At 47.3% G+C, this 26,624-nt stretch overlaps 1 protein-coding gene across 2 annotated transcripts in view; it reads left to right on the forward strand.

Moving 5' to 3' along the window:
* The window catches only part of sulf2b (sulfatase 2b), a 189,951-nt gene that overhangs the window by 26,483 nt on the left and 136,844 nt on the right, over window positions 1-26,624 (forward strand). For both annotated transcript variants that reach the window (XM_046343783.1, XM_046343784.1), the window contains exon 2: window positions 11,884-11,951. The gene's annotated coding sequence lies outside the window, so the exon portion shown is untranslated. The remainder of the gene's footprint in view (window positions 1-11,883; window positions 11,952-26,624) is intronic.

Below are 26,624 nucleotides of genomic sequence, written 5' to 3' on the forward strand. Positions count from 1 at the left end.
CCGTCAGGAAGTCCAGTACCCAGTGGCACAGGGCGGGGTCGAGACCCGGGGTCTCGAGCTTGACGACGAGTTTGGAGGGTACTATCTATGGTGTTAAATGCTGAGCTGTAGTCGATGAACAGCATTCTCACATAAGTATTCCTCTTGTCCAGATAGGTTAGGGCAGTGTGCAGTGTGGTTGAGATTGCATCGTCTGTGGACCTATTTGGGCGGTAAACAAATTGGATTGAGTCTAGGGTGTCAGGTAGGGTGGAGGTGATATGGTCCTTGACTAGTCTCTCAAAGCACTTCATGATGACGGAAGTGAGTGCTACAGTCATTTAGTTCAGTTACCTTAGCTTTCTTGGGAACAGGAACAATGGTGGCCCTCTTGAAGCATGTGGGAACAGCAGACTGGGATAAGGATTGATTGAATATGTCCATAAACACACCAGCCAGCTGGTCTGCGCATGCTCTGAGGGCGCGGCTGGGGATGCCGTCTGGGCCTGCAGCCTTGCGAGGGTTAACACGTTTAAATGTTTTACTCACCTCGGCTGCAGTGAAGGAGAGTCCGCATGTTTTGGTTGCGGGCCGTGTCAGTGGCACTGTATTGTCCTCAAAGCGGGCAAAAAAGTTATTTAGTCTGCTTGGGTTTTCTTTTTGTAATCCGTGATTGACTGTAGACCCTGCCACATACCTCTTGTGTCTGAGCCGTTGAATTGCGATTCTACTTTGTCTCTATACTGACGCTTAGCTTGTTTGATTGCCTTGCGGAGGGAATAGCTACACTGTTTGTATTCGGTCATGTTTCCGGTCACCTTGCCCTGATTAAAAGCAGTGGTTTCTGGTTTGGGAATGTTTTAATCGTTGCTATGGGAACGATATCTTCAACGCACGTTCTAATGAACTCGCTCACCGAATCAGCGTATTCGTCAATGTTGTTGTTTGACGCAATACGAAACATATCCCAGTCCACGTGATGGAAGCAGTCTTGGAGTGTGGAATCAGATTGGTCGGACCAGCGTTGAACAGACCTCAACGCGGGAGCCTCTTGTTTTAGCTTCTGTCTGTAGGCAGGGAGCAACAAAATGGAGTCGTCACGCTAAAGTTGAATAAATGATGACAAACAGGGAATCAGCTCATATATATTTCATTAGGGGGCCAGAGGGTTGGGGTTGTGTGTGTCGGGGGTGTGAGGGCATCGCTGTTCCTCTGGCATCATGCTGGGCTTTGCGTGTTGTTGGTACCAGCAGCCAGTCACAGCATTCCTCATGCTTCCTAGAAACAGTTTGGAAGAGTTTGTGCATATATTATGACAACATTTTGTGACATTTATGTTCGATATGGACTTCCGTGAGGGTGTTTCGGGCACACAAACATATTTCTGGAAGCAAGCCGAAGCCGGAGTCCAGACCCCTTAGTTGGTGAACAGTCGGGATTCTTCAATAAAGTCTTTGTTGTCATTCAACGAGAAACAACTCATTTTCATCCACATTTTTTCACTGAGAAATACTGCACCAAACATCTTAGTTGGATGTAAAATTGCGCTACTACGATCTCTGAAAAAACATCAATTTATGACAGATTTCTTGAGTATTCTTCGATAAATTCAGACTATTTTGAAGAAGTGTATACTGCCTACGGCAACTCAAAATGGACAAACAGTACTACTGCTGCTTTTTCTCTGTCTTTTAAGGGAGTATGCGACCACAATCGTTTGGCCAGCCAAACTGAAGCATTCTGATGCCTTCACCCTCCACACGGTCTGTCAATCTCATAAACACGTACCTCTACTTTTGTCTTTTGTCGTCTCTCTTCTCCCCTTCTGTTATACACCCTTCTCATTTTTTGGACCTCTTTTCTTAAAGGTGACAATTTATCCGTATGTTATTGCCTACTCTATCTTGGTGTATTGATATATGAATCGGGTTTAGATTCGGCAGCTTACAATGATAAATTAGTTTTAATTAGACAGTCATCGATTGGATAGTGTGGGCCAATATATCATGGCGGTGTACATTTGTCAGATCATTCAGCATGGGCCTCAGCAATGTTTGGAGTTGGACTGTCTGAAGAGACCAATAAGAGAGGGGGATGAAGTGGGAGTTCAACCTGTCCTGAAGAGGCCTGAGATTAGAGCCTGGGACTCAGTCAACACCGATCCCCTAGGCAGGTCAGAGCAGCCATGTCCCTGTACAGGTTTGCTTGTGCCTTGGGATCATGTATACGGTGCTAATGCCTATACAAATAAATAGTAGCCTAATGGCAATGTACAATATGGCGAACTTAGCAAACGAGACATTTGTGCTAAGTGCATTGGGGCCGCCATCTTTATGGATCCCCGCCATTCTACAAATTTCTCCATTGAGCCGAGATACATTTTTGCATTTTTAAAGCAAATTTCCTGCAATTCTTCACATTTTGCCATGCACCTGAGAGAACATTCACCAGTTTTAAAGTTAGTTTCCTGCAATTCTAGACATTTTTTCAGTGCTAAGTCTGTGTTCTTTTGCTCAAACAAAGTAGCAAAATGAATACTGCTAAATTCATTGTTTTGGGAATTTTCAATTCTCTCTTTATTTTATTTTGTTATTTTACCTTTATTTAACTAGGCAAGTAAGTTAAGAATAAATTCTTATTTTCAATGACGGCCTAGGAACAGTGGGTTAACTGCCTGTTCAGGGGCAGAACGACAGATTTGTACCTTGTCAGCTCGGGGGTTTGAATTTGCAACCTTCCGGTTACTAGTCCAATAGGCTACCCTGCCCCTACTGTGTAGCTTTTATTTGAGACATGTTTTGCTCTCAAAGATTATATTATTTAAGAATATACAGGTCCATTATCTTTTCTACATACTTTATATCTGGTTTTAGCCGTTTAAGTTTACCCCGAAAGCCTTTTTCCATCCTGGACCGCCCAAGGATTACAATGACAGGAAAATACCTGCCTACTTGCCTACAAATGGCTTGTGTAGTCTTCCATGGTCAATGATGGATTGGGATTGTGCCCTGCCAGAATGGTTCTGAGGACATTGGGGTTTCTCTGGAAAGTGTTTGAATGCAGCAGGTCCCTGGGGTTTCTCTGTGAAGTGTCAGGACCATGGGGTTTCTCTGTAAAGTGTTTCAATGCACCAATTTGTGTCAGTAATCCTGAGTGACAGGAATCCACGTTAAGCTCACCACCACCAGCAAGGAATGAGAGATCCAGAGACCTGCCTGTCGAGAGAGAGAGAGAGAGAGAGAGAGAGAGAGAGAGAGAGAGAGAGAGAGAGAGAGAGAGAGAGAGAGAGAGAGAGAGAGCCAGCAATGTTTCTTTACAAGTGCCCCATGATTCCTAGCTGCCAGGGCTCATTGGCACTTGCCATGATTGACAGAACAAACTTGACCCTTAGCTGTAAACAATTTAGTAATGGCTCTACCCTCACTCTCTGACTGGTTGTGTTTGTGTGAGAGAGAAATAGAGAGGAGGGGACAGGGAAGAGAGAGAACAATATGGTGTGTGTAGTATGGAAGTTTGTGGACAACATTCTAAGTGGTTTTCCTCAGGCACCAGTCATCCATACGATGCTGATGGGTCTAGGGTCTCATACATACACACTGTCCCCAACCCAAATTGTTATAGAGGAAATCAGTGCCACGGTTTCAGATATCTTCCACCAGCCATGAGTGTGCTGTGTCATTGTATACGCAGTGATTCAATGTACTGTTGGATGGATCCTAGGAGGGAGAGAGAACGAGAGCAATAGCGAGAGAGGAGAGCGACTGACATAAAGGGTGCTTTGTGATCGACAGGGATTAGTATGTGGTGGGAAGGCAGTGTTGTGTGTGGAGAGAGTCTAATTAGTGTAATTACGGAAGCAGGTACTAACTGGAGCGTCTCAGTCTGACATGGCCCTGACAGGGCTCTGTGTGTGTGGATCCAGTGGTGTGCTGTCAGATGGGGCCCAGACCACTACCTGCCTTCCTGCGAGGCAAAAACAAATGGTCCGCCTCTCACTGCCTTGTTAACATCATTAAAAACAGGAATGAGGAGCACGAAGGCTGGTCCTGCTGGCTGTCTAACGAAGGACCAGCGCTGTCACTCGAACACCATCTGTCCCTGACTCGCCTCGTACTTTAACATAAGTTTCACAGCCAGCCCTTGAAACTGAGATTCACAAATAACGAAGTGTGTGAAAATTGTGTTGATTTCACATAGAACAGACAGGAATCAGTTCTAACCCTCTGTAGGCTTATAGTTCATTCATACTCAGTAGTATTTCATCTGACCAATCAGGATTCCCCAAAAAAGGGCAGTTCAGCCACAAACCCTTTAATGCAGGTCAAGGTATTTACATCTCTTAAGCATGTTTCTCAAGTCCTCAGGTTTCCCCTCCAGGCGTGTCTGTCTCTAGGAAGTGACATTAAGGAAAGTGGAAACGTGCCCCAGACCTCCTCCTGTCACTCACAGCTGACTGACAGACAGACATCTATAAGGAGAGGGCTCCCAGAGGACCAGGGTCAGAGCCTGTGGGTGGGTGATTTCCAGTCACATTGGCTGATGAGTACCTGACTGCTATGACTCTTTTGAAAAGGCAGTGGGACTAAGTTGTGTATCTTTTCTCCCTCCTTTCTTTTCTCCACTATTTTTCCCATCCCCTGTGCAGGAAGGCACTCCACCCTCACTGCCTTAGAGAACTGAGGAAATCGTGTGCAGTTTGTAAATAAGGTCTGTCAGTAGGATTACACTTCTCTGAAATTGGATTTTCCCCAGCTACAATAGTCTATTGTGATTTTCCACCTTGCATTATATCACCCAGCACCACTGGCAGGCAGGCTGATTGATCAATGAATGCACATTAATGCTAGAGTACTGTCGGCTGTAGCTGTTGTCAAGAGATGGATGGAGAGACAGAGGAGGATGGAGGGAATGAGAAAGAGAGATTATCATTGACTCTACTATGCAGTCATTAAAAGGAGTTTCCCAGGATCGGTACAGCACAGCCTAATTGGGTGCAAGAAAGGCTTCTGGAATCAATTGGTGGGCAGGGGGGGTGAACGGTGGGGTGGAGGGATGAACGGGGGGTGGAGGGATGAACGGGGGGTGGAGGGATGAACGGGGGTGGAGGGATGAACGGGGGATGGAGGGATGAACGTGGGGATGGAGGGATGAACGGGGGTGGAGGGATGAACGGGGGTGGAGGGATGAACGGGGGATGGAGGGATGAACGGGGGATGGAGGGATGAACGGGGGGTGGAGGGATGAACGGGGGATGGAGGGATGAACGGGGGTGGAGGGATGAACGGGGGTGGAGGGATGAACGGGGGATGGAGGGATGAACGGGGGTGGAGGGATGAACGGGGGATGGAGGGATGAACGGGGGATGGAGGGATGAACGGGGGTGGAGGGATGAACGGGGGTGGAGGGATGAACGGGGGATGGAGGGATGAACGGGGGGATGGAGGGATGAACGGGGGTGGAGGGATGAACGGGGGTGGAGGGATGAACGGGGGGATGGAGGGATGAACGGGGGATGGAGGGATGAACGGGGGATGGAGGGATGAACGGGGGTGGAGGGATGAACGGGGGATGGAGGGATGAACGGGGGTGGAGGGATGAACGGGGGATGGAGGGATGAACGGGGGTGGAGGGATGAACGGGGGGATGGAGGGATGAACGGGGGATGGAGGGATGAACGGGGGGATGGAGGGATGAACGGGGGTGGAGGGATGAACAGGGGGATGGAGGGATGAACGGGGGATGGAGGGATGAACGGGGGTGGAGGGATGAACGGGGGGGATGGAGGGATGAACGGGGTGGAGGGATGAACGGGGGATGGAGGGATGAACGGGGGTGGAGGGATGAACGGGGGATGGAGGGATGAATGGGGGTGGAGGGATGAACGGGGGTGGAGGGATGAACGGGGGTGGAGGGATGAACGGGGGTGGAGGGATGAACGGGGGGAAGCGGGTATCACAGATGGAATTAAAGTTGTGCCGCCTGAAGGTAGCAACGTCTATACTGGAATCGATTTAGGAGGCTGGAAGATATTGGTAGAGTCACCAGGCAGTCTGGACCCACTCACCCCCCTCACCTCTCCACCCCTCCCCTCTGACTTCTGGCTTCAGTACTCTGCTTTCCAGATCATTCAGATGCTCTCCAATCAGGATCATCTCATGCTGGTAGTGATTGTGGTGGGCAATTCTGGAATGGGTGTTACGGAACATATGCATTTTCTACTGTATTAAAACTTGAATATATTTATTAGTAGTCTAGACTCTTAAATGAATGTGTACTGCACCTCAGGACTTGACTAAGGCTGAATATTTCAATAAAAACCGAGGTCTCCAAAATAATATTGTATGAATACCAAGATGTTCCAAAGGCCTTTTGAAAACAGATTTGTATTATGTTATCGCCACAATGTACGTTTATAAGACACAAAACATGAACAAATGAAATACAGTTTACAATGATTTGTTTCAAATACCACCCTTGACCTCCCCGAACTCCTCCCGATCAAAATGGCCCTTAAATAAACCACAGTCCATAGAGTTGGACAATGTAACTTAGTCAAGTGGATCTGGGATGAAGAAGTATGCGGATAGAGGGTGATTACAGTAATTGACGTTGATCTTTTCATCTGTCCTCCTTGGTCAGTAACCGGAAAATATAACGATTGGATTGCATTTGTGGTTTCTGAAAGGGAACCTACTCTCTCTCTCTTGACGAGGCGAGCTGTCCTTGGCCCCAGTGGAAGGGTAATTGTCAGCCGTGGTGAGGCTTTTATCTACTCTGAAGGGTGTTTTTAGAGAAACAGAGGATAAAACCTCTTCAGAGGTTTTTTCTCCACCTATATTTATACCAACCACGAGCCAAATGTGTATCTGTATGAGTACATGTTATATGACAGAGAAAGAGAAAGAGAGAGAGAATCCTCTTATGGGTCCTGGAGGAGGCCAGTTCTAGAGAGAACAGACGTGTCTGTAGAATGGAAATAGTGTACAACAACAACAACGAGGTCTAATGCACATAGCTGTTTTAGTGTACATTTATGTCTGCTATAACAGCCTGGGTTTATCGCGGCCGGCATGTTTTTGCTCAATTGAGTCGCAGGGTAAGAGAGTGCCCATGTACACTCTCTCGCTCTCTCCCTCCTTCCTCTCTCTCTCTCTCCCTCTCTCTCTCTCTCTCTCTCTCTCTCTCTCTCTCTCTCTCCTCTCTCTCTCTCTCCTCTCTCTTCTCTCACACACCCTCCTTCACACACACACACACACACACACACACACACACACACACACACACACACACACACACACACACACACACACACTCACACTCACACACACACACACACACACACACACACACACACACACACACACACACACACACACACACACACACACACACACACACACACACACTCTCTCTCTCTCTCTCTCTCTCTCTCTCTCTCTCTCTCTCTCTCTCTCTCTCTCTCTCTCTCTCTTCCTCTCCCTTCCTCCTTCCTCACACACACACACACACACACACACACACACACACACACACACACACACACACACACACACACACACACACACACACACACACACACACACACACACACACACACACACACACACACACACACACACACACACACACACACACACACACACACCCTCTGTCTCTCTCTCTCTCTCTCTCTCTCTCTCTCTCTCTCTCTCTCTCTCTCTCTCTCTCTCTCTCTCTCTCTCTCTCTCTCTCTCTCTCTCTCTGTGTTTTATGGCCTTGGATGGAGACTGTTTAATCGCCCCTGGCTGATTTGACTGTTGTTGTTTGCTGTCTGTGTGAATTGCAGGTCGCAGGGTGCTAAGTAACACAGGGAAACACTGGCACATTAATTGAGCCCTCAGCGGCTTTTCCCGCTCCCCAAAACAGATGCATTTCACTGTCTTATCAATCCAAGACACATATTTCCATATTTTTCCAATATACTGCCTGTGTTTGTCAAAACAAATGTCTCCCTGTTGTAGTTGATGTGAATATACGTAAACAGCAGACACAAGGCCTAATGGTTTTTATATATTAGACACAGCACGGTACACAGACAGAAAGCCATTGCCCCCTCCCTCACCTCTCCTGGAGACACACAACTACCGTTGAGTTAGGGCCGTGGGTCTCGTCTCGCTGCGTGAGTTTAGTCTAAACGGCGCTAGACCGGAAGGGTCCCGCTCACTGGAGCACCATCAGCTCATCTTACTCTCCTCTGAAAGCATCTGAATTATTCAGCACAATGCGGGCCTGGTCTCAGAGTCAGTTCCTCCTGCAGCGGGAGCTCCACCAGTGAACAGCGAGAGGAAACATCTCTCTGTGCGTGCCAGGCCAGAGTATCCAGCGGACGAGCACCACGGACACTCCTGTCAGCTCTCATCCCCGAAACCCACGGCACAATTAACGCCATGACACGCTGTCACTTGGAGTGTCCGACGGTGGAGGAAAGAGGCTCTTCTGGAAAGCGTAGAGTTGAACGAGTCCACCGGTGGCCCGAGTGACATTAAAAATGACATGGCCTCAAGGGAGAAGACCACTAGGAGAAATAGCTGTGGCTAAATATCTCTATTTCTACTCTTTTATTTGCAGATCAAGTCACACTTTCAGCCCGATATGTGCCTGTAACTTTGTCTCTATTCCTCGTACTAATTAGCCGCTGTTATAAACATTGTATTCATTTCGGGATTGTGGGGGTTGGACTGTGGAGACATGAATCGGTCATCATGTTTAGTTATGTGACCCAGGAGCTCGCTGCGGTGCTGGGCTTAGTGATGAAAAGAGCCTCAGATGTAATGTGAATGTAGATATAAATCAGCCTGGTGGTGGAGGGGCCTGTAATGACAGGGCCCTGGTCAACAGTAGTGCACTGTATAAGGAAAAGGGTGCTATTTGGGATGGAGCCTAGAACTCTGCTCTTGCTCAGTGAGCAGAGAGAGAGCAGAGACGATTCCCAATGAAAACCCATTGAAAAGAGAGTAACCTCAAAAAATCTGAATGGTTTGTCGTCAGGGGTTTCGCCTGCTAAATAAGTTCTGTTATACTCAAAGACATGATTCAAACAGTTTTAGAAACGTCAAAGTGTTTTCTATCCAAATCTACTAATAATATGCATATCTTATCTTCTGCGGATGAGTAGCAGGCAGTTGAATTTGGGCATGCATTTCATCCGGACGTGAAAATACTGCCCCTTGTCACCAAGAAGTTAAGTGGGGAAACAACATTTTTTTCCCAGCACCTTCATTTGCATGACTGATCAAAAGTCGTTTTCTCTCTAGTCCCTCTGCGGCAGACATTTGTTGAGCAATCTGTTTGGAACATCAAATCGCAATTGAATTACAGTATAGAATTGCAATACATATCGTATCGGCACCAAGGTATCATGATAGTATCGTATTGTGAAGTCCCTGGTAATTCCCAGCCCTACACTACACAATACACATCCTGTTCCCGGACTCCGCACTGAGGACCACATCATTCGCCTGGGGGGGGTAGGAGGGGCCCGATGGGAGGGGCCCCCCCATCAAGGTGGTGTATACGGAGTCTGTGTCTGGTTTTGTGAGCCCCCTGTATGTGTACACGCCACGCCACGGTGCTGTGTGTGTGTGTGTGTGTGTGTGTGTGTGTGTGTGTGTGTGTGTGTGTGTGTGTGTGTGTGTGTGTGTGTGTGTGTGTGTGTGTGTGTGTGTGTGTGTGTGTGTGTGTGTGTGTGTGTGTGTGTGTGTGTGTGTGTGTGTGTGTGTGCGTGCGTGCATTTTGGATGATTTTGTGTGTGCACTCTCCTCTCAAATGATGTTCTCAAGGACAGGCGGTGTGAAGGGAGTGTCCTTGAGCTATACAGATGAATTCACTCCTTTATTGAATCGGGCATGTAACTGTGAATGGGGTGTATAGGCTACGGGACGGGAGAGAAAGCACCAGTGTCAGTCCATTATTGGAGAACTCTGCTGTGTGTTGTGTTCCTGCCATGTAACTTGTCTTGTAGCGTGTCATTTTCCCTCCCATCCCCCCACATCCCTTTCTCTCTCCCCTGGCAGGCAGGATGAGGGTACCACTGTACTGTAGCTCTGTGGTTAAGGTGTTGAGCGCTGACTGCTGTCACAAAAGGAGGGGGGAAAGCTGTGGGAAGAAACAAAACCATCTCAGGCCATTGATTCCCATCGGCCAGAGACAGAGGGAGGGATGAGGATGGAGAAATGGCGAGAAAGAGGGAGAGAAGAGCTGAGCGAGAGAAAGAGAGAAAACAAGTGTATTCACACAGAGAGAACAGGGGGGGGGGTGTAGTGCGCCACACACACACTCACCGTCTCGCCCCACAGATGGCACTCTTTTAATGTTGCACCTACAGGGTGGTGTCTGTGTTTTGCTTGATGGGCTGTGGTTGAATCAGCGGTGGGTGTTTGACTGTCTTCCTCCCCTGATGCTGCCTGTTCAGGGCTGATCAGTGATCAGGGACTGTGAACCACAGTGATCTCACAGTGGTATATCTGTCAATGTCAGCTCAATGTTTCTACTCTCCCAACCCATGGCAGTGGCCAGGCAGAACACAGTGTACCTAGATCAGATCAGTAATCAGAGCACTTTCCAGCAGAACTCCATCTGCGCTGCTCTCCTCCTCTCCTCATGCACCCAGCCAGTGTCCTAGCAGGCAGGCAACTCACAGGCGGGCAGGCAGGCAGGCAGGTAGCTCGCAGGCAGGCAGTTCCCAGGAAAGGCAGCTCACAGGGAAGGCAGGTCACAGGGCAGGTAGCTCACATGGAAGGTAGCTCACAGGCAGGCAGTTCACAGGGAAGGCAGCTCACAGGGAAGGCAGGTCACAGGGCAGGTAGCTCACATGGAAGGTAGCTCACAGGCAGGCAGTTCACAGGGAAGGCAGCTCACAGGGAAGGCAGGTCACAGGGCAGGTAGCTCACATGGAAGGTAGCTCACAGGCAGGCAGTTCACAGGGAAGGCAGCTCACAGGGAAGGCAGGTCACAGGGCAGGTAGCTCACATGGAAGGTAGCTCACAGGCAGACTGGAAGGCTGTTGAATATGTATTACTTAATCAGGGTGATTGACGGAGTGGCATTTCCCTCTGATGGGAGATGGAAAGATTTCTCTCTCTGTCTCTTTCCTCTCTCTCTTCCTGGGGTGTAGCTGTTCCCACACTGTCATTAGCTTTCTAGCTAAGTGACATTAAGTCTGTGCTCTGCGATCTCCCTAAGCCGCTGCAGCCTCCATCTCAGAGCTGTAATTGTTTCTGTTTTTCCCGGGTTGTCTGAATGAACTTGTCATCCCTCCAGCCTCTCTTCCTCTTCCCCCTGCTCCCCCCTCCCTCCTCCTGCTCCTCCTCTCTGCAGCCAGGCCCTATAAAGGTCCAGAAATGTAGGCTATTTGTCGCAGGGTTGTGTTCGCCGCCCCCTAAGCCCCCCGCTCAGTTTTATTTCAGCAGTGGGAATTGGCAGCACAAAGTGCAGCATGAAAAACAGAGGGCAGAAAGTCATTTTTTTTTGTTCAATTGCAGCTCTCAAACCCTGACATCAGTATTCCACTCAGACCTGGAGTCTGACAAAAAAGCGAAAAAGAGCAAAAGCGAGGGACGGAGAGGGGGGCGAGGGACGGGCAGAGAGAGACAGGCGAACATTGAAGTCTTTTGATTGCAAATTGTAAATGCGCCTCTCCCTCCATCCCCCTCTCTCTCTTTCTCTCACCATCTTGTTTCAAAGCAGAAGGGACTCAAGCTGTAGGTGAAATAAATCACTGGCAGCCTGGGCGAGGAAGGAGAAAGGGAGGGAAGGAGGGGTGGGTATACAGGATGGAAAGAAAGAGGCGCTTTAATTCTGACTTCTGCTTTTGTGTTGGCCTTCACCGTGAGATGACCCCTGCTCTGTTTGTGCTTGTTTTCACAGAGCCCAGCCGCTTCTCCAAACATAAAGAGACTCCCACATCCCCAGAGAAGACAACCTTCCATTGACAGGTGAGTGACGGGGGTAGCGTCCTGATGAGGAACAGACAATGAGGGATGGGGGTGTTGCTGCTGTGAGGGGGGGGGGGGGGGTTGGTCTTGATGAGAGGAGGGGGTGTCTCTGCCTCTCTGTCTCTGTCTGTCTTAACACCCCTGCTAGCTAGGCTGAATCCCTCTGACAGTGTCAGTGGTGGCTGCAGAGAGCTCTCGCCAACTCTGCGCTCTCACACAACACAGAATAGAGTAATTTGTCAGGGGGATGGACGGACGACGGCAGTGCTCCGAGTCAGCACTGGGGGTGGGGTTGGCTTTGGGGCGAGCCTGTCAGAAGTGACAGAGAGAGAGAGAAAAGGGGGAAGAGCGATGGAGGAGTAAAGAATGAAAGGGGTGAAAATGGGACGTGGGGTTGATGGTGGGATCTAGGGTGTTGTGGGTGTGCCCTCCGCCCCCTCCCATGACGACATCCCTGCGTGGCACAGCTGGACCCGCTGAGGGGTAGGAACAGGAGTCTCACATTTCTGATTAATGATGGAGTAAGGTCTCAGACAATGTGCACGATTTGGACAAAATATCTATACTGAACAAAAATATAAATGCAACATGTGAAGTGTCGATCCGATGTTTCATGAGCTGAAATAAAAGATCCCAGAAACGTTCCATATGCACAAAAAGCTTATTTCTCAAAAATGTTGTGCACAGATTTGTTCACATCCCTGTTAGTGAGCATCTCTCCTCTCCCATGACAATCCATCTACCTGACAGGTGTGGCATATCAAGAAGCTGATTAAACGGTATGATCGTTACACAGGTGCACCTTGTGCTGGGGACAATAAAAGGCCACACTAAAATGTGCAGTTTTGTCTCACAACACAATGCTTAAGATGACTCAAGTTTTGAGGGTGCACGCAAAACTGACGGGCCGCCCCCCAGGTGTTAAGGGTAGGCAACAACACATCTAAACACAGGGGCCCCTCAGGGACGCATGCTTAATCCCCTGTGTTGAATAGGGTGTTTTTCATGTGGCCAAAGTGCTTAGTGCCAATCAGGTCTTTGAGACAGATCTTCTGATTAAAACCACATGCCTTGTCAAAAGGGCATTAGCTTGATGTACAAAAATGGCCAGGGTCTATAAAGATTCATATCAAACCGTAAATGAAAAATGCTGCCAACATGCCAAACTTTCCAGCTGCGGTCTTGAATATTCAGTACCGTCCGTAAGAGGGAAGCTAACGTGTGTGTGTTTGTGTGTTTTTCCCGGTACTGGTACTCCCGGTATATAGCCATGGTATTTTAACTTGTTATTGTTATTCAATGTGTATTTATTTATCTTTAACTCTGCATTGTTGGACCCATGAGTCAGCATTTCACTGTTAGTCTACACCTGTTGTTTACGAAGCGTGCGACACATAAAACTTGATTTGATTTCATGGGAGACCGAGAAAGAGAGAGAAAGAGATATAGAAACAGGAAAGAAAAAGTGATGGCCAGATGATTAAAGTCACACACTCCCTCCCATTGTTTTGTCTTCTGTTGCGTTACCTAGTGTTGGCCAATAAGAGAGCTGGAAAGTTTCTCCACAAATCAGGCTCACTCAGCAGGTTACACAAATGGAACGTCTCATCCCATCCAAGATCTGATACATCATTAGCTTTTCCCCTCTGTTTGTTTTTGCTCTCTGTCGACTAGAGAAACTATTTCCACATAGCTTGTCCCATAGGGACGTTCGGTATGTAGGCAGTTGCTCTCCAGGCAGGTCACACCCGTTCTGTGAGAGCTACGCTCACTAACCTGCTCAGGCAGATGCAATTGTTTTCTTAGGCTCGGGAATTACAGTATCAGTGCTCTGCATCATAGTGCAGCATTCCACTGCTAACATGATAAATCTTTTCAATTCCATATTGTAGGGGTTTGTTAGCTCAGCAATAGTGCAGCACTTTTGTGTCGGAGCTGCAGAAACCCATAATTATTCATTTTGACACTTACCATGGATGTTATATTGACATAAAACAACTATGGAATATTTTATCGTTCCCTCAGTACCAGTGGCGGCCGTTGCCATTTAAGATGAGGGAGGATGATTCTTTTTTTTATGAGCATGGCCTTATATCTATTACAGCATACCGGATAGTGGAGCAGGTTGAGCGCTTCAAGTTCCAGGGGGGTCCACATCACCAACAAGCTATCATGGTCCAAACACTCCAAGACAGTCGTGAAGAGGCATGACAATGTCTATTCCCCCGTCAGAAGACTGAAAAGATTTGGCAGGGATGGATCCTCAGATCCTCAAAAAAGATCTACAGCTGCACCATCGAGAGCATCCTGACTGGTTGCATCACTTCCTGGTATGGCAACTGCTCAGCCTCCGATGGCAAGGCGCTACAGAAGGTAGTGTGTATGACCCAGTACATCACTGGGTCCAAGCTTCCTGCCATCTAGGACCTCTATACCAGGCAGTGTCAGATGAAGGCCCTAGAAATTGGCAAAGACTCCAGCCACCCTAGTCATAAACTGTTCTCTCTGCAACTTCACTGCAAGTGGTACCGGAGCTCCAAGTCTGAGACCAAAAGGCTTCTTAACAGCTTCTACACCTAAGCCATAAGACTGCAGAACAGCTAATCAAATGGCTCCCCAGACTATTAACATTGACCTCGTTATTGTTATTTTGTTGTATTTTATTGTTACTTTTATTGTTAAAAAAGTTTTACTTTAGTTTATTTAGTAAATATTTTCTTAACTCTTACATTTCTTAACGGCTTTGTTAGTTAAGGGCTTTTGTAAAATAAGCATTTCCCGTTAACGTTGTATTTGGCGCATGTGACAAATAAAATGTATTTGACTGTCATTCATATTCCATTCACCCAGCTCAACGTAACGTCAATAGGTTAAGGCTACTACATGATACTTGAGTTCTCCCTGTATCCATCATGAGGTTGCTACAACCAAGCCTGTGAACAGAAGTTTACGACGTAGGTGCAGAGGTAGAGAGAACTGAGTAATCAAGGTGACAGATAGTGATATAACGCCTTGCACTCAGTTTGTCTGCATCTAACTGATCTAGGATGTCATCATTAGTCCAACAGTTGCAAGTAATTCCTTCTCCCAACTATCTACGAGCTCTCCTCCTGTCACCTGTTCTCGTCGCCTGTTGACCTGTGGCTCTCTGTGACCAGACGAAAAAACTTTTCCGAGCCAAACCTTCATATAATAACGTCATAGTCAACTAGAACTACTAAAACGAACATGTTAGTAAACCTGATACAATCATGCAGTACAGTGTTCAGTCAGAAAGCAGGTTAGCAGTTACACCGGCGGGCCCCGGTGGCAATAAATGAATTTACAACTTCAAATTAGTGGATTCAGCTATTTCAGCCACACTCGTTGCTGACAGGTGTATAGAATCGAGGACACAGCCATGCAATCTCCATAGCCTAACATTGGCAGTAGAAGAGAAGAGATTAGTGACTTTCAACGTGACACCGTCATAGGATGCCACCGCCCTGCTAGAGCTACCCTTGTCAACTGTAAGTGCTGTTATTGTGAAGCGTAAACGTTCAGGGCGTAGTGCGTAAAAATAATCTGTCCTCAGTTGCAACACACACTACCGAGTTCCAAACTGCTGCTGGAAGCAACGTCAACGCAATAGTGGTTCTTTGGGAGCTTTATGAAATGGGTTTCCGTGGCCGAGCAGCCACATGCAAGCCTAAGATCACCATGCACAATGCTACAGGTTGGCTGGAGTGGTGTAAAGCTTGCCGCCATTGGATAGTAGAAACGCATTCTCTGGTGTGATGAATCACGCTTCAACGACTGGCAGTCCGACGTACAAACCTAGGTTTGGCGCATGCCAGGAGAACGCTACCTGCCCCCATGCATAGTGCCAACTGTAGAGTTGGGGTCTGCCAGGGTTGTCTTTATGTGGTAACTAGTGGATGGGGTCAGATAGGGTTCTCTTTATGTGGTAAGAAGAGGATGGGGTCTGACAGGTTTGTCTTTATGTGGTAACTAGTGGATGGGGTCAGATAGGGTTATCTTTATGTGGTAACTAGTGGATGGGGTCAGATAGGGTTATCTTTATGTGGTAAGTACAGTATGGGGTCTGACAGGGTTGTCTTTATGTGGTAACTAGTGGATGGGGTCTGACAGGGTTTTCTTTATGTGGTAACTAGTGGATGGGGTCTGACAGGGTTGTCTTTATGTGGTAACTAGTGGATGGGGTCTGACAGGGTTGTCTTTATGTGGTAACTAGTGGATGGGGTCTGACAGGGTTGTCTTTATGTGGTAACTAGTGGATGGGGTCTGACAGGGTTGTCCTTATGTAGTAACTAGTGGATGGGGTCTGACAGGGATGTCTTTATGTTAACTAGTGGATTCTGACATTATCTTTATGTGATAACTAGTGGATGGGGTCTGACAGGGTTGTCTTTATGTGGTAACTAGTGGTTGGGGTCTGACAGGGTTATCTTTATGTGGTAACTAGTGGATGGGGTCTGACAGGGTTGTCTTTACGTGGTAACTAGTGGATGGGGTCTGACAGGGTTATCTTTATGTGGTAACTAGTGGATGGGGTCTGACAGGGTTGTCTTTATGTGGTAACTAGTGGATGGGGTCAGATAGGGTTCTCTTTATGTGGTAGACGATGGGGTCTGACAGTGTTGTCTATGTGGTAACTAGTGAATGGGGTCAGATAGGGTTCTCTTTATGTGGTAAGGACAGGATGGGGTCTGACAGGGTAGTCTTTATGTGGTAACTAGTGGATGGGGTCTGACAGGGTTATCTTTATGTAGTAACTAGTGGATGGGGTCTGACAGGGTTGTCTTTATGTGGTAACTAGTGGATGGGGTCTGACAGGGTTATCTTTATGTGGTAACTAGTGGATGGGGTCTGACAATGTTGTCTTCATGTGGTAACTAGAGGATGGGGTCAGATGTGGTTGTCTTTATGTGCTAACTAGCAGATGGGGCTGATAAGGTAGTCTTTATGTGGTGTTGAAGGAATTCTAGATTCCTCTGTATTATTTCCCAATCAGAATTAAATACTCTGTCAATGCATTCGAAGGGTTTGTAAGACCCTATATTTTTATAAGAATGGACAGAGCCCCGGTCTTAAAAGTCAGGTAACAGCGTTTAATTCAAGAGAGTACTGGGTACATACATATTTTTCCACAGGTTATAAACTGAAAATGACGTCAGCGTTTTCTAAACGTTCTCTCTCTTCATGACACTGGTAGAGAGGCCCTAAGCCTTCCCTCCTCGCCTGAAGCCAAGGTCAGTCAGTGTAGATAGCATTCTAGACAGTCTGGAGACAGTTCATTCATTTGTACCAAGGCACTGTTCTAAACTCCTGACTATATTATATACAATTGGGAATGGGCAGAGGGGCTCCGGCAGCTCTGGGCAGAGGGGCTCCGGCAGCTCTGGGCAGAGGGGCTCCGGCAGCTCTGGGCAGAGGGGCTCCGGCAGCTCTGGGCAGAGGGGCTCCGGCAGCGCTGGAGAGGAGGAAGGCTCTGGCAGCGCAGGACAGGCGGGAACACCAGTAAGGATGAGCCGGAGAGACAGCCTGGTGCGGGTGGCTGGTGCGTGGAGGTGGTGACGGATAGACCGGACCGTGCAGGCGCACTGGAGCTCTTGAGCACCGAGCCTGCCCAACCTTACCCGGTTGAATAGTCCCGGTCGCCCTGCCAGTGCGGCGAGGTGAAATAGCCCGCATTGGGCTATGCAGGCGAACCGGGGACACCGTGCGCAAGGCTGGTGCCATGTAAGCCGGCCTAAGGAGACGCACTGGAGACCAGCTGCGTAGAGCTGGCTTCATGGCACTTGGCTCGATGCTCACTCTAGCCCGGCCGATACGCGGAGCTGGAATGTACCGCACCGGGCTATGCACCCGCACTGGGGACACCTTGCACTTCACAGCATAACACGGTGCCTGCCCGGTCTCTCTAGCCCCCCGGTAAGCACAGCAAGTTGGCGCAGGTCTCCTACCTGGCTTCGCCACACTTCCTATGTGCTCCCCCCCAATACATTTTTGGGGCTGCCTCTCTGGCTTCCTTGCCAGCCGTGTTCCCTCATATCACCGGCTCCTCTCTCCTAGCTGCCTCCACCTGTTCCCATGGAAGGCGATCCTTTCCCACCAGGATCTCCTCCCAGGTGTAGCAACCCTTGCCGTCCAATACATCGTCCCATGTCCATTCCTCTTTGCGCCGCTGTTGCTGTTGCCCGTTACCACGCCGCTTGGTCCTGTTGTGGTGGGTGATTCTGGAAGGGTTTTCCTGTGGTGAAGGAGAAGCTGGTCAGGCAGCGTGGTGGTTATTCATGTTCATTAATAAAGGAACTAGACATGAAATAGCTAACAAAACAAATGTGTGAAAACCTAAACAGTCCTATCTGGTGCAAACACAAAGACAGGAACAATCACCCACAAACACACAGTGAAACCCAGGCTACCTAAATATGGGTCCCAATCAGAGACAATGACTAACACCTGCCTCTGATTGAGAACCATATCAGGACAGACATAGAAATAGACAAACAAGAGATCCAACATAGAATGCCCACTCAGATCACACCCTGACCAACCAAAACATAGAAACATACAAAGCAAACTATGGTCAGGGTGTGACAGGTAGTCTTTATGTGGTAAAAAGAGGATGTGGTCTGATAGGGTAGTTTTATGTGGTAACTAGAGGATGGGGTCTGATAGGGTTGTCTTTATGTGGTAGATAATGGGGTCAGATAGGGTTGTCAATATGTGGTAGAAGATGGGGTCTGACAGGGTAGTCTTTTTGTGGTAACTAGTGGAAGGGGTCAGATAGGGTTGTCTTTATGTGCAAACTAGCGGATGGGGTCTGATAGGGTAGTCTTTATGTGGTAGAAGATGGGGTCTGATAGGGTTGTCTTCATGTGGTAGTGGATTGGGTCTGACAGGGCTGTCTTTATGTGGTAGAAGATGTGGTCTGATAGGGTTGTCTTTATGTGGTAGAAGATGGGGTCTGATAGGGTTGTCTTCATGTGGTAGTGGATTGGGTCTGACAGGGCTGTCTTTATGTGGTAGAAGATGTGGTCTGATAGGGTTGTCTTTATGTGGTAGACGATGGGGTCTGATGTGGTTGTCTTATGTTGTAACTAAGGATGGGGTCTGGCAGGGTTGTCTTCATGTGGTAGTGGATTGGGTCTGACATGGTTGTCTTCATGTGGTAGTGGATTGGGTCTGACAGGGTTGTCTTCATGTGGTAGTGGATGGGGACTGACAGGGTTGTCTTTATGTGGTAGAAGATGGGGTCTGACAGGATTGTCTTCATGTGGTAGTGGATGGGGTCTGACAGGGTTGTCTTTATGTGGTAGAAGATGGGGTCTGATAGGGTTGTCTTCATGTGGTAGTGGATTGGGTCTGACAGGGCTGTCTTTATGTGGTAGAAGATGTGGTCTGATAGGGTTGTCTTTATGTGGTAGAAGATGGGGTCTGATAGGGTTGTCTTCATGTGGTAGTGGATTGGGTCTGACATGGTTGTCTTTATGTGGTAGAAGATGGGGTCTGACAGGATTGTCTTCATGTGGTAGTGGATGGGGTCTGACAGGGTTGTCTTTATGTGGTAGAAGATGGGGTCTGATAGGGTTGTCTTCATGTGGTAGTGGATTGGGTCTGACAGGGCTGTCTTTATGTGGTAGAAGATGTGGTCTGATAGGGTTGTCTTTATGTGGTAGAAGATGGGGTCTGATAGGGTTGTCTTCATGTGGTAGTGGATTGGGTCTGACAGGGCTGTCTTTATGTGGTAGAAGATGTGGTCTGATAGGGTTGTCTTTATGTGGTAGATGATGGGGTCTGATGTGGTCGTCTTATGTTGTAACTAAGGATGGGGTCTGGCAGGGTTGTCTTCATGTGGTAGTGGATTGGGTCTGACATGGTTGTCTTCATGTGGTAGTGGATTGGGTCTGACATGGTTGTCTTCATGTGGTAGTGGATTGGGTCTGACATGGTTGTCTTCATGTGGTAGTGGATTGGGTCTGACAGGGTTGTCTTTATGTGGTAGACAATTGGGTCTGATGTGGTCGTCTCATGTTGTAAATAAGGATGGGGTCTGACAGGGTTATCTTTAGGTGGTAGAGGATGGGGTTTGACAGGGTTGTGTTTATGTGGTAGAGGACGGGGTCTGACAGGGTTGTCTTTATGTGGTAACTAGAGGATGGGGTCTGACAAGGTTGGTTTTATGTGGTAGAAGATGGGGTCTGACAAGGTAGTCTTTATGTGGTGTCTAGAGGATGGGGTCTAATAGGGTTGTCAATATGTGGTAGAAGATGGGGTCTGATAAGGTAGTCTTTATGTGGTGACTAGTGGATGGGGTCTGCCAGGGTTCTCTTTATGTGGTAGAGCTTAGAGTCTGATAGGGTCGTCTTTATGTAGTAACTAGTGGAAGGGGTCAGATGGGGTTGTCTTTATGTGCAAACTAGCAGATGGGGTCTGATAGGGTCGTCTTTATGTGGTGTCTAGGAGATGGGGTCTGACAGGGTTGTCTTTATGTGGTAAAGGTTGGGGTCTGATAGGGTAGTCTTTATGTGGTAACTAGAGGATGGGGTCTGATAGGGTAGTCTTTATGTGGTAGACAATGGGGTCTGGTGGGGTCGTCTTATGTTGTAACTAAGGATGGGGTCTGGCAGAGTTGTCTTTATGTGGTGTCTAGAGGATGGGGTCTGACAGAGTTGTCTTTATGTTGTAGACAATAGGGTCTGATGTGGTCGTCTTATGCTGTAACTAAGGATGGGGTCTGACAGAGTTTTCTTTATATGGTAGACAATGGGGTCTGATAGGGTTGTCTTTATGTGGTAGAAGATGGGGTCTGACAGGGTTGTCTTTATGTGGTAGAAGATGGGGTCTGATAGGGTCATCTTATGTTGTAACTAGAAGATGGGGTCTGACAAGGTTGTCTTTATGTGGTAGAAGATGGGGTCTGACAGGGTTGTCTTTATGTGGTAGAAGATGGGGTCAGATAGGGTTGTCTTTATGTGGTAGAAGATGGGGTCTGATAGGGTTGTCTTTATGTGGTAGAAGATGGGGTCAGATAGGGTTGTCAATATGTGGTAGAAGATGGGGTCTGACAGGGTAGTCTTTTTGTGGTAACTAGTGGAAGGGGTCAGATAGGGTTGTCTTTATGTGCAAACTAGCGGATGGGGTCTGATAGGGTAGTCTTTATGTGGTGTCTAGTGGATGGGGTCTGCCAGGGTTGTCTTTATGTGGTAGAGGATGGGGTCTGATAGGGCTGTCTTTATGTGGTGTCTAGAGGATGGGGTCTGACAGGGTTGTCTTTATGTGGTAGACGATGGGGTCTGATGTGGTCGTCTTATGTTGTAACTAAGGATGGGGTCTGACAGGGTTGTCTTTATGTGGTAGACAATTGGGTCTGATAGGGTTGTCTTTGTGTGGTACAAGATGGGGTTTGACAGGGTTGTCTTTATGTGGTAGAAGATGGGGTCTGATAGGGTTGTCTTCATGTGGTAGTGGATTGGGTCTGACAGGGTTGTCTTTATGTGGTAGAAGATGTGGTCTGATAGGGTTGTCTTTATGTGGTAGAAGATGGGGTTTGACAGCGTTGCCTTTATGTGGTAGAAGATGGGGTCTGATAGGGTCATCTTATGTTGTAACTAGAGGATGGTGTCTGACAAGGTTATTTTTAGGTGGTTGAAGATGGGGTTTGACAGGGTTGTGTTTATGTGGTAGAGGACGGGGTCTGACAGGGTTGTCTTTATGTGGTAACTAGAGGATGGGGTCTGACAAGGTTGGCTTTATGTGGTAGAAGATGGGGTCTGATAAGGTAGTCTTTATGTGGTGTCTAGCGGATGGGGTCTGATAGGGTAGTATTTATGTGGTGACTAGTGGATGGGGTCTGCCGGGGTTCTCTTTATGTGGTAGAGCTTAGAGTCTGATAGGGTCATCTTTATGTAGTAACTCGTGGAAGGGGTCAGATGGGGTTGTCTTTATGTGCAAACTAGCAGATGGGGTCTGATAGGGTAGTCTTTATGTGGTGTCTAGGAGATGGGGTATGACAGGGTTGTCTTTATATGGTAAAGGTTGGGGTCTGATAGGGTGGTCTTTATGTGGTAACTAGAGGATGGGGTCTGATAGGGTTGTCTTTATGTGGTAGACAATGGGGTCTGGTGGGGTCGTCTTATGTTGTAACTAAGGATGGGGTCTGGCAGAGTTGTCTTTATGTGGTAGAAGATGGGGTCTGATAGGGTCATCTTATGTTGTAACTAGAAGATGGGGTCTGACAGGGTTGTCTTTATGTGGTAGAAGATGGGGTCTGATAGGGTCATCTTATGTTATAACTAGAAGATGGGGTCTGATAGGGTTGTCTTTATGTGGTAGAAGATGGGGTCTGACAGGGTTGTCTTTATGTGGTAGAAGATGTAGTCGGATAAGATTGTATTTATGTGATAGAAGATGGGGTCTGATAAGATTGTCTTTATGTGATAGAAGATGGGGTCTGATAAGATTGTCTTTATGTGATAGAAGATGGGGTCTGATAAGATTGTCTTTATGTGATAGAAGATGGGGTCTGATAAGATTGTCTTTATGTGATAGAAGATGGGGTCTGATAAGATTGTATTTATGTGATAGAAGATGGGGTCTGATAAGATTGTCTTTATGTGATAGAAGATGGGGTCTGATAAGATTGTCTTTATGTGATAGAAGATGGGGTCTGACCGGGTTCTTTTTTTTCTCATTGAGGCTCCTTTCAGAAATATTGTAATGTTCTCTCAGAGTTTCACATTTCCCTGTTCACTGCTCACTAGTCCAACATTCATTTATTTGGTTGGTAAATGTAGAGGAAATTAATAAATAAATTAAACTCCCTCCCTGGGGCATGTCTTCTAAGTTTGTCCCTATAGCAATAACTGAGATGTGTCGTGTGTGTGTTTCAGTCTGTGTCCATGCAGTTATGTTTTGACATGTATTGATCCAGGGCTCGTTTTTAGTGGACCTTGATCATATTATTACAGTTTGAGAATATAAATGGCAATGGATCTTTAACAATAGCCCATGAACTACTGACCTGTGGGTTTATGATGTGTTCTCTCTCTGTCCACCCAGTATATGGCAGACAAACTAGGACAACCCATGTTCCCCTGTCCTCTGGACTGCTGCCTCAGCCTGAATAGGGGGTGCAGTGATGCAGTACAGGGGAGAGTGGGGACAGGGTTGATTACATGGGGCTGGTGCAACTACCAGGGGAGGAGAAAGATTTTGAGTGTCCCTGTCCTGCTATGCTGTGTGTATTTCAATGAGCCGGCGGGGAGGGCTGACCCCTCCTGCCATGATGTTTGTGTTACTATAGGGACCTGTACAGATTTATTAGCCGAGGCTTCATTTGTCATGGTAGTGGCACAGCGCTGGGGCTGCCGTGGAGACAGGACCTCATCCATCACCCCGGAGACCATCCCCACGGCAACGCTGCTGACACCTCACACACCAGCAACACGGACACATATTCCCTCATACAATCATACTGCTCAGACATTCACGCACGCACGTACACCTGCATGTGCGTAGGCATGTGCGACACACACACACACATCGTAGTCTTCCATTATTCTCTTAACCCCCCTGTCACATTGTCCACAGTGACATGGAGGGATCCCCACTGCTGTTAGCATGCACAACACACTTGTATTCCCACACAAATAGAGCTACAGAAACACATAAAGACATGTCTGCAATAACCCCAGGTACAGGTGGCTGATACCACTCCTACACAGGACATCTATTTCCCCACAAATATATACCGTAGCTACAGAAACACATAAAGATATGTCTGCAATAACCCCAGGTACAGGTGGCTGATACCACTCCTACACAGGACATCTATTTCCCCACAAATATATACCGTAGCTACAGAAACACATAAAGATATGTCTGCAATAACCCCAGGTACAGGTGGCTGATACCACTCCTACACAGGACATCTATTTCCCCACAAATATATACCATAGCTACAGAAACACACCTACAGATATAACCCTCTGCATGCCTGGAATGTGTCTGTGTGGAAGCAACAGGTATGGATGGCTGCTACCTGCTACCTACCACTGCCACATGGGTCAGGAATGGTGGGCGTCCTTTAACTGCACCGTCTGAAGCTCCTCTCATCTCCTCTGAAAGTATATTTACAGGAGTATGCGTGGGACACACCATGCCTGTAGCTAACACACTTGACTGGGTGTAAGGTACTTTGTTGCTTACATTGTACTACAGTATTTTTTTCACCACATTTGTGTGCACACCTTTTAAAGTGTCTTGTTTATTAGTGTTGTGTTTATGTATACGTTTCCAGTCAGAATCGTCCTTTGTTGAATCCTCAGTGGAGCGATTCGGAGTTTGTCCAGTGTAGTGTGTTGTGCTCTGTCTGAGGCTCTGAGAGAAGGTGGTTTCTCTGCAGCTCTGAAGGGTAGCAGCTGGTTCTGTAGGTGCAGCACAGCACAATGCCCCCGGCAGACGCAGACACACCTCTCACTGCCATAAACCCCCTCTTCCCCCTTCTACCCTCCAACCCCCCCAGGCCACGGAGCACAGCCGGTCCAGAGAGATGAGGGTAGCTGGGGCTGGGGCTTGGCAAAGAGAGGGAGAGCTCTGCTATCCTGCCTTAAAAACTTCTTCGGGATCAGTGTCCCTTCCACAAGACGTTTGAGCTAGTGTAGGCTAATGCGATTAGCATGAGGTTGTAAGTAACAAGAACATTTCCCAGGACATAGACATATCTGATATTGGCAGAACGCTTAAATTCTTGTTAATCTAAATGCATTGTCCAATTTATAGTAGCTATTACAGTGAAATAATACCATGCTATTGTTTGAAGAGAGTGCATAATTTTGATAATGAAAAGTTATTAATAAGCATATTAGGCACATGTTGGCAGTCTTGATACAACATTTTAACAGAAATGCAATAGTTCATTGGATCAGTCTAAAACTTGGCACATGCACTGCTGCCATCCGGTGGACAAACCTAAATTGTATCTGGGCTGGAATAATACATTATGGCCTTTCTCTTGCATTTCAAAGATGATGGTACAAAAAAATACAAAAGAAAGGTTGTTTTTTTCTTTGTATTATCTTTTACCAGATCTATTCTGTTATATTCTCCTACATTCCACAAAGTTCAAAATGTTTCCTTTCAAATGGTACCAAGAATATACATATCCCTGCTTCAGGGCCTGAGCTACAGGCAGTTAGTTTTGGGTATGTCATTTTAGGCGAAAATTGGAAAAAAAAGGGGCGTATCCTTAAGAGTCACTTAAAGCACTTAAAGGGGAAATATAGGCTAGAGAGAAACAAGGAGAGCGTATGGAGCTGCTGAACCACCTGATGATGAGGTAGACTACCTGTACTGTGGTACAGTTCATTCTGTGAAGCTGCTGGATAATGGTTGAATCTCTCTAGTGCTTCCTCAACTGAACTGGAAGCTATAGAATGAAGCGTGAGTGAGAGATGTTGCACGTCAGACTCGACTGTAGCCAACTACCCCCTCCGTTCCCTCTAACCGACTCATCACCCTTACGCCTCTCATCCCCACCTCCTCTGTGAGCTTCATAACGCACCCATCTGAATGGAGACAATGGGTGCATGCTAATGTGAGTGTGTTGACAGGTTGTTTAGGTGACTGTTGACCGTTACTGAGATAGGACAGGAGGAGTGAAATGGAATTGCGAGAGAGATGGAGATGGAGTGAGAGAGACACAGATGGATCAAGACACTACAGTGAGAGTGGATGAAGTATGCAATAGAAGGTAGTCAATTTAAGTGTATCTTAACGAGGCTGTCCATTAGCTCCAGTTATTAGGATAGCAGATAGCATTGAGACACCTGATAGTGTAGTGCACTGTGCATCTGACCTGGGACAAGAGGATAGGGGGTTGGGGTGGGGTGGTAGAGTGAAATACAGTGTTTTATGGCTGTCCGCTACTCTGTAAAATTTCGAGTAGAGTTATGGGGGTATTGGAAGACAGTTGTGGGCTGAGAAAAGACTCTAATCTAAGGATTTATTAGCAAAACCTTTTACACTTTGATTACTCAAATACATGCCCCAAAACACCATTTTCCAAATGTGTCTGCTGACATAAATAATATAGTCAAGAGCTGGCCATGAACAAACACGATCAGTAATTACTGGCATTGGTTCATCAAGCCTGCATCAATATACTAAGTCTGTGACTTTTAGCCTGCTACGTTTCTCAACCTTTCCTGTTCTCTACTCACGTCGCCCTATCTCCTCAACCCCTGTCAATCACAAACATCCTATTAAAGCCAAAATTGCTCTGCTTTTTAGTGATAAAAAATGAACTGAGGTTTATTCAGTCAGTGGAACCCTTCACTTTGGGAAGGCACACAAGAATAGGCCTGGAGAAGAAGACTCTCCTGATCGAGTCTTTTTAATCTGTCCCCCAAAAATGTGGCTGTCGCCTCTGAAAAAGACGATGATAATTGGCAGATAGATATTGCAGTTGCTCGCTCACTTACAATCCAATTACACTCCACAGTTTCCCATTTGTCCCAAGAGTCTGCGACGTTTCCGCAGCCGGCGCCTCGCCTCCGGAGCGGAGTGGTGATGCATTATTCCCAGATGGAGAGTGCTGTGAGGTGTCGCCATAGCTGCAGAGCGTAGCTCGTCATGTGCGAGACAGCGGGCTGAAACATTAAAGAC

Source organism: Oncorhynchus gorbuscha, linkage group LG03, assembly GCF_021184085.1.
Source record: "Oncorhynchus gorbuscha isolate QuinsamMale2020 ecotype Even-year linkage group LG03, OgorEven_v1.0, whole genome shotgun sequence".
Lineage (NCBI taxonomy): Eukaryota > Metazoa > Chordata > Actinopteri > Salmoniformes > Salmonidae > Oncorhynchus > Oncorhynchus gorbuscha.